The following is a 6962-nucleotide window of genomic DNA, read 5'->3' as shown; positions in this document are numbered from 1 at the left end:
CAGGGGGAGCATATAATGCATTGTTGGCATTATGGAGGATGTGCAGAAGGAGATCTTGGAAGTAGCTGCAATATGTCTCTATCTCTTTCATGGTGGATTATGGTTCTTCGTTGCAAATCTGGTTCATATTCAGGGGGAGCATGTTCTTAGGGGGAGCATAACCCTTTGCCCTTGATGTCAAAGGGGGAGAATGAAGCTGAAGCTTTGAGGTTGCCATCAAGTCCAAAGGGGGAGATTGTTGGCATTATGGCTAAAGTGTTGTCCTTGATGGCAACCCATTCAGGTGATAGATCACAGTACTTCAAGTCAGCAGCAGTGATTGATGATCAGTTATCAAATATTGAAGAAAATAAGGGGTACGCAAGTACACCTTGCATAAGGTGCGTACACGCAGGTCAGTGTTACATAAAGTGCGTACATACCCGCAGTTATCCCGTTCAGGAGGTGCGTACCCCCAGTGCACACCTTTCAAGGCAAAGAAATTCACATGTGGGGTTTTCTTATGTTTTACTCTTGGTATTTAGCCGACAGTATTGTGTTATTATGGTGTCGGCTCGTGGTATTGATCCATGATTTAAGGAAGAGCTTTCCTATATAAAGCAAAGGAGATCATTTGGCTTGAGCATGTTTTGGGTTGAATATCTTATGAGGGCTAGATCTAACATATTATGATCTCTCTTGGGAGTATGTCTAGATCTAAATAAGGCGAATCTACTGATGGACTGAGATCTCTTCGGCGCATGTTCAGATCTGTAGATCTGATTGTGTGGGTTATTTCTGAAGTCTTGAAATCATCTATGCCCGAAGGTACGCAGGTACAGTGAAAGAAAAGTGCGTACATACGCAGGAACGAAGAGTTTTAGGTGCGTACATACGCAGGCACAGAAAGGTTGCAGGTGCGGAGGTCCGTAGGCAGTTCAATGGACTCAGAGCGAGGTACGCAGGCTAGCAGTTGAGCAGGGTGTGTACATAAGCAGGCGAGCAGTTGAGCAGGGTGCGTACTGTAAGAAGGCAAGCAGTTGAGCAGGGTGAGTACTGTAAGCAGGCAAGCAGTTGAGCAGGGTGCTTACGTAAGCAGGCGAGCAGTTGAGCAGGGTGCTTACTTCTCTTAAAATCTTTGTTCATCATTGTTGTGTTCTGGGTTTGGTCCTATTATTGTTGATCTGGTTACTACAGTTGACTGGGTGATTCTCTTATACTTGATGATCATTTGATGCTTATGGATCCAGTTTGAAAATTTATGAAAAGTGGTCCTTGTAAAAAAAAAAAAAGGTAGGGGGTTGTAGCTCCCTTCCAGGAGAGACTGGAAAACGAGAGAGAGAGTTGTAGCTCTCTGCAGGTTGTAGCCTGCGTACTGGTAAAGGACTGCACCAGTACAAAACCATTGTAAAAGGAGTTTCTAATTTGAAAGAAGATAGAGACATATTGCAGCAGGTGGTTTTCACCCACATTGGGTTTCCACCTTACATCTTGTGTTCTTTGGTGTGACTATCTGTTTTCTTTTGTTCATGCTCATTATTTTATGGTACTGACATGCAAAAATAATTCAAAGAACAAATAAAGAAGATTTATTAAAAGAATTAGATAATACTGATTCACCCCCCCTCTCAGTATTATTTCCAACACTTTTAAATATCAAAGGTCCATTTATGCAATATTTCCTCTATCGGATCCGCCTTTTGGGTCGTAGTGCATATCACAGCCGGCCAATCCTCTGTTTCTCCTTATACTTGAAAATATATAAAAAACACTGTAAAACACAAAAATTCCCTTTGGCGGACTTGAAAATTTATGTATTTCACTTCCCGGACCCGAAGCTTCATCGCTATCAACATTTGCCAAGGCTTCCTTTCTATCTCCTTTATACATTGAAAATACACAAAATTCATTGAAAATGGCCCGGGCGCGGACTTGAAATTTTATGAAATAGAGTGTTGTATAACCATCGGGTCCGACCCATCGCATCGCAACATAACTTATTTAAAAGCCCCGCCCCTTTGAAAATGCCGATAGCGATATTGCCATGGACCCGAACATCTATCAAAAAGAATTAATAACGCCATCGGGTTCGGCCCATCGGGTCCGACCCATCGGGTCGCATGCATATCATATGTAAAAGCCCTGGCGCTTTGACCATCCTGATAGCGATATGCTGATGTGATATCGGCGATCGCTCATCGGCGATGTCTTGTGCCCCGATCCTTGGTGAAGCGCCGATAACGCTGATCTGCCTCCTTCGATTGCGATATGTTGACGCGATCTGGACCGTTGATCGGCCAAATCCAACAGCTGATATGAATTCAGACCTTTAAGCCTGCGATTTTGATTTTTGCATGGTTTTGGAGTGTTTTTGCCTCCCGATAATGTATTTCCGCCCTCCCAAGGGCTTTTCCTTTGCAACCATTTCGATCGATGGAGGCCTTAAGAGGATTTTGAAGGCTTTTGGGGCACTTTGTATCCGTTTTTGGGCATCCTTTTGTGCGTAAACAACCCAATCAGGACTACATTTGATCTTCAAATGTTGGATTATGTAGCAGAGCTAACAGTTCCTATAGTCTAGGCTGATTTTCGCAGGACATTGGGCAAGATTAAGCTTTTTGGAATTTTGCCATTGCAGTATTGATCAACAGGGAGTAAAACTCCATTCGGAGTAAAAAAAAAAGTTTGAGGCCTTCATGGGATGTTTACAAGAGATTTAGCCCATCAGATTTAGGACGACGAGCTGATCCCAGTGATACCATTCACTTGCTAGCTTCAATTTTTGGGCGGTCCAAAAATTTTTCAAAGTGATGACAACTAACCAAGATCTGTGTATGGTAGAAACCAGAGTTGAAGCCATGGCCAACAAGAAGATCGAGCTCCTTGAAAAAAAGTTGGATTCTTTCAAGGATCTAGCGTACTAGATGCAGAAATTCATGGATCAATTCAAAGTCGACATGTCGACGTTGCATCTGGAGGCACATGGTATTAATGAAGACCTTGAAGGAGAATTTATCCATCATATTCACTTCCATGGAAATCACCAACATTCCCACCCTCGGCCACACAATCTGGACATGTATAAATTTGATGACTCTAATCTAGTAGTATGGGTAGCACAAATGGAACAATATTTCATTCTGGAAGATATCCGAGATGATCAAACTAGACTATGTGTGGGAGCCCTTTACTTGGACCAAGAGAGATGGAAATGGTGGCAGTGTCATTGGAAATGTTATTCTGGGAACATAACTTGGCAGGTGTTCTCAAATTCTCTTTGTGACTGCTTTGATAGAGACTCTAATATTTTGGGTCATATTACTAAGCTCCAATAGACAAGCACAATAAAATAATACATTGCAGCCTTTGAGACATTGGCCATCTGCATAGAAGGTCTAGGAGATGAATTCTACTTGGAATGTTTTATAAGTGGTCTCAAAGAAGCCATCCAAGCACATGTCCAAATGCACCACCCACCTACATGGATAGACGCTTGCAACAAGGCTATTGAAGTGGAACGTGCTTTAGCTACCCAATCTCCTCGTCCAAATTTCATAGCCAAGGAACGCCCCACCCAGGCTCAGTGCCCCAGCCAAACACTTAAGGTTCAAAAGGTGACTCTAGCAAAAATGGGTGAGAGAAGAAAACAAGGATTGTGCTACTACTGTGATGACAAATACTCACCTGGGAATAAATGCAAGGAACCCAAATTCTTTCAAATTGATCATCTAAGGAAGCCCCACCCCTTGAGGGACCAAAGGATGAAATTGAGGAAAGTCAGCAGGACAATGAGCTCCCAGCTACACAAGAGGAACCCATTATCTCGCTACATGCTTTGGCGGGCATTTCTGTGCCTCAAACTCTCAAAATCATAGGCTTTATTAAACATCGCCCTGTAGTAGTATTGATTGATAGTGGCAGCACTCATAACTTTATCCAACAATGAGTCACTGAAGTTGTTCATTTTTTTGTCAAGGCAGTCTCTAATTTCCAGGTCTAGATTGTTGATGGGGGAACAATGAAATGTGAAGGCCACTGCAAAAATATCAAACTTCAGATGGGAGACTACCACCTAAAGATCCACATGTTTGCAATTAACATGGGTGTTTGTGACATTGTCTTGGGTGCTAAATGGCTTCGCACACTAGGCCCAATCACAATGGATTTCCAGGAGTTATATATGAGATTTAAGCAAAATGACCACATGCATACCCTCTGTGGACTCCAGGCAGGGGCTCCTTCTATCATCAGCTCACATCGAATGGAAAAGTTGTTGAAAAAGGGCCATCATGGAGTTATCGCCCAGTTTAATGCCATCTAGGCCATAGAGCCCACTACTCCTCATATTCATCATGAGATGCAACAAGTCTTAAACCGCCACCAATAGGTATTTGAAAAACCTAAAGAGATTCCACCCTCTAGATGGGAACATCATCATAGCATCACTTTGGTCCCAGGGGCACAACTGTCGAATGTGTGCCTGTTTGGTCAATTCAATGTCCTTGAATTTTCAATCATAAATTGTCAACCAGGGTGCGTAGACTGTTGAATTACAGGTGCACAATATGTGCTAGAAGTTATTCGAAATGTGGTTATGTATTTTTTAGGATCTAAACCTAATATGGAGGTGGTATTTGTTAATTATATTAGAGTTACAATCCTTAGAGTTATTAGCTAATTTCTTGGAAGTTAATCTCTATCTAATTAGTTTATGGATGATATGAGAGTGATCCTACTTGTATTAGATTGTTTTGAGATTTTTGGTCTTGATTCTTTATGCTGCAGCTTCTAATTCACTAAGTGAAAAAAGAAATCTATTCTATCAATTGTGAAGAAATATTGTTTGAATTCAATTGTTTAGGAGAAAATTCTCACACTTTTACTTATTCAATTTTCATTCAAAAAGAATATTTCAAACAACATCTTTACTATGAAATAAACATGCTTGAACTATGCTAGATAATAAGCAAATGAAGTAACCATGCACTACCAAGTATAAAGCAATTCAGATGACAGACTAAGATAGGTATGAAGTAGATGAAAGTACTGATGCAAATAACAATTCATTAACGAATTCATTATGCTACATTTTCACACAAAATAGAGTATTCAAGGAATGAAAAGAAATCGAGTTGCAATTGGTTAAGAGTTGTCACTATTTGTAGGGGCCCTCCATAGATTAGTTCACAATCTTCAATCAATGTGACACATAAACACAAACCCAATTCTATTGCTGGAAAACAAATTTCACACACTGTTTCAAAATTACATCATTTGGTGCACACCCAAATCACAGTGTGGTCATAAGTTTTTATAACAGGTCTTTGGCGTAACAACATGAGTAATTTAAGCCTAATATCTTTATCTTAAACTGTATCGCTAAATCTTCAATTTGGTATTCCAAAAGCAAATTAATAAGATTCGATTGAACCCAGATTTCGTTTCGGCGACAATCCTGCAGTTGACTCGAAGTTTGACCATGATCTCCTGTGCTTATCTTAATGAACAATTTCAAGTGGATAGGAAGGAATCCACGAGGACACCATTCTCTATCCATCCGCATCCTTTGCTACTGACATGGAGCTTTTGATCCTAGCAAACAATGGAGGCAGCTACAAAAATTTGGATTAGTTGTGCAAACAGACCGATTCAGTAGCTAATTTCATTCTTTAACAAAATAATAGGGTATAAAGTCAAACATGAATAAGAACACATATTATTGCATACCTATATCAAAAACTAGTGGATATGGCTTTATTTAGGTAGTAGATATATAGGAAAAGAGAGAAGTATTAGGAAAAAAGGGATGTCATGGTAGGACAATCTTCAGACTCTACATTCCCCCAGACTGGAGATTTTGTATGTCCTCATACACTTCTTCCTTGTCAGTCACCTATGCCTTCTGCTTATCACCTCCAATTTTCACTGTTTTCTTCTTTTTGGTAGTTATTGGCATTCTAGGTTTCCTCATGAGAATTTTGTATTTTAAGCTGATAATCTCTCTTTGCATAATTATGTTTTCCTTCTTGAGATTTTTGTTTTTCTTATACCACAAGCTCAGATGAAGGATGAGATTGTCACTTTTTGCAATCTAGATCTCACTTTGTGTCTTCAATGCTTGATTCTCATTCTTGAGATACTGGTTCAACATTTCTAATTCAAAGATCTCCTGCTTTAAGATGTTTGAGGCTGATTGTTCATTTACCTGGTTGCTCCCTTCTCTAGGACTCTAAATTGTTTCTTTGGTTGTTGTCTCTTTCCTTTCCAGTGACTCTATATAGTCATATATTTCCTGTTGAACAGGGTCAATACCCGAACTATGCACTGGGCTTCTTAGAGGTGAGCTGTATGGTTGTGGTGATACTCTCAGTGATGATCTCAGTGACCCTCTTGGAGAACTTTCAAGGTTTCCAATTGGCTCATCCTCTGTTAGTTCATTCTTTGTTGGCTCATTCTCCGTTGGCTCATTGCCCTCAAGGTCAATGTACTATGTAGTTTTTGAGATTGTCTGCGGAACTGTGCTTAGCCTTGTACTCCTCCTCAATCCTGAGGTTTGTATTCCCTGTACTTTTCTTCTTTTAGTCTCTAATCTTTCTTCTTGAGGAGGAGGCTTAGTTTGTGAGAATTATTCCTTACTTCTGCTGGCTTTCTTTCCTCTAGGGTTTCCCCTCTTCATTCTCTGCAAAATATTCACTATAGGTAGTTCTTCTTCTAATACTTCTATCTGAGTTTGGGGTGCCTGCTACTTTATGATTTCTATGGTTCTCTTTCTTCCTCTGGGAGCCCTAATACTATTTTCTTTTTTTGGGAATTTTTCTTCAAAGTGGTTCCTCACTAGGAAACTCTCCTAGTTATCCCCTATACTTTGGAGATGAAATTTGACCAATATTTTTATCAGGCCATGATGATACATGGTGTTTTCTATACACTAAATTTTCTTCTGAATGTTTGTAGACATTTTCTTGAGACTATTTAAGAGGAAG

Source organism: Pinus tabuliformis, chromosome Q (genome assembly GCF_031772625.1).
Source record: "Pinus tabuliformis cultivar Carrire ecotype Pingquan chromosome Q, CPIR1, whole genome shotgun sequence".
Taxonomy (NCBI): Eukaryota; Viridiplantae; Streptophyta; class Pinopsida; order Pinales; family Pinaceae; genus Pinus; species Pinus tabuliformis.
This window is presented reverse-complemented; position numbering follows the sequence as displayed.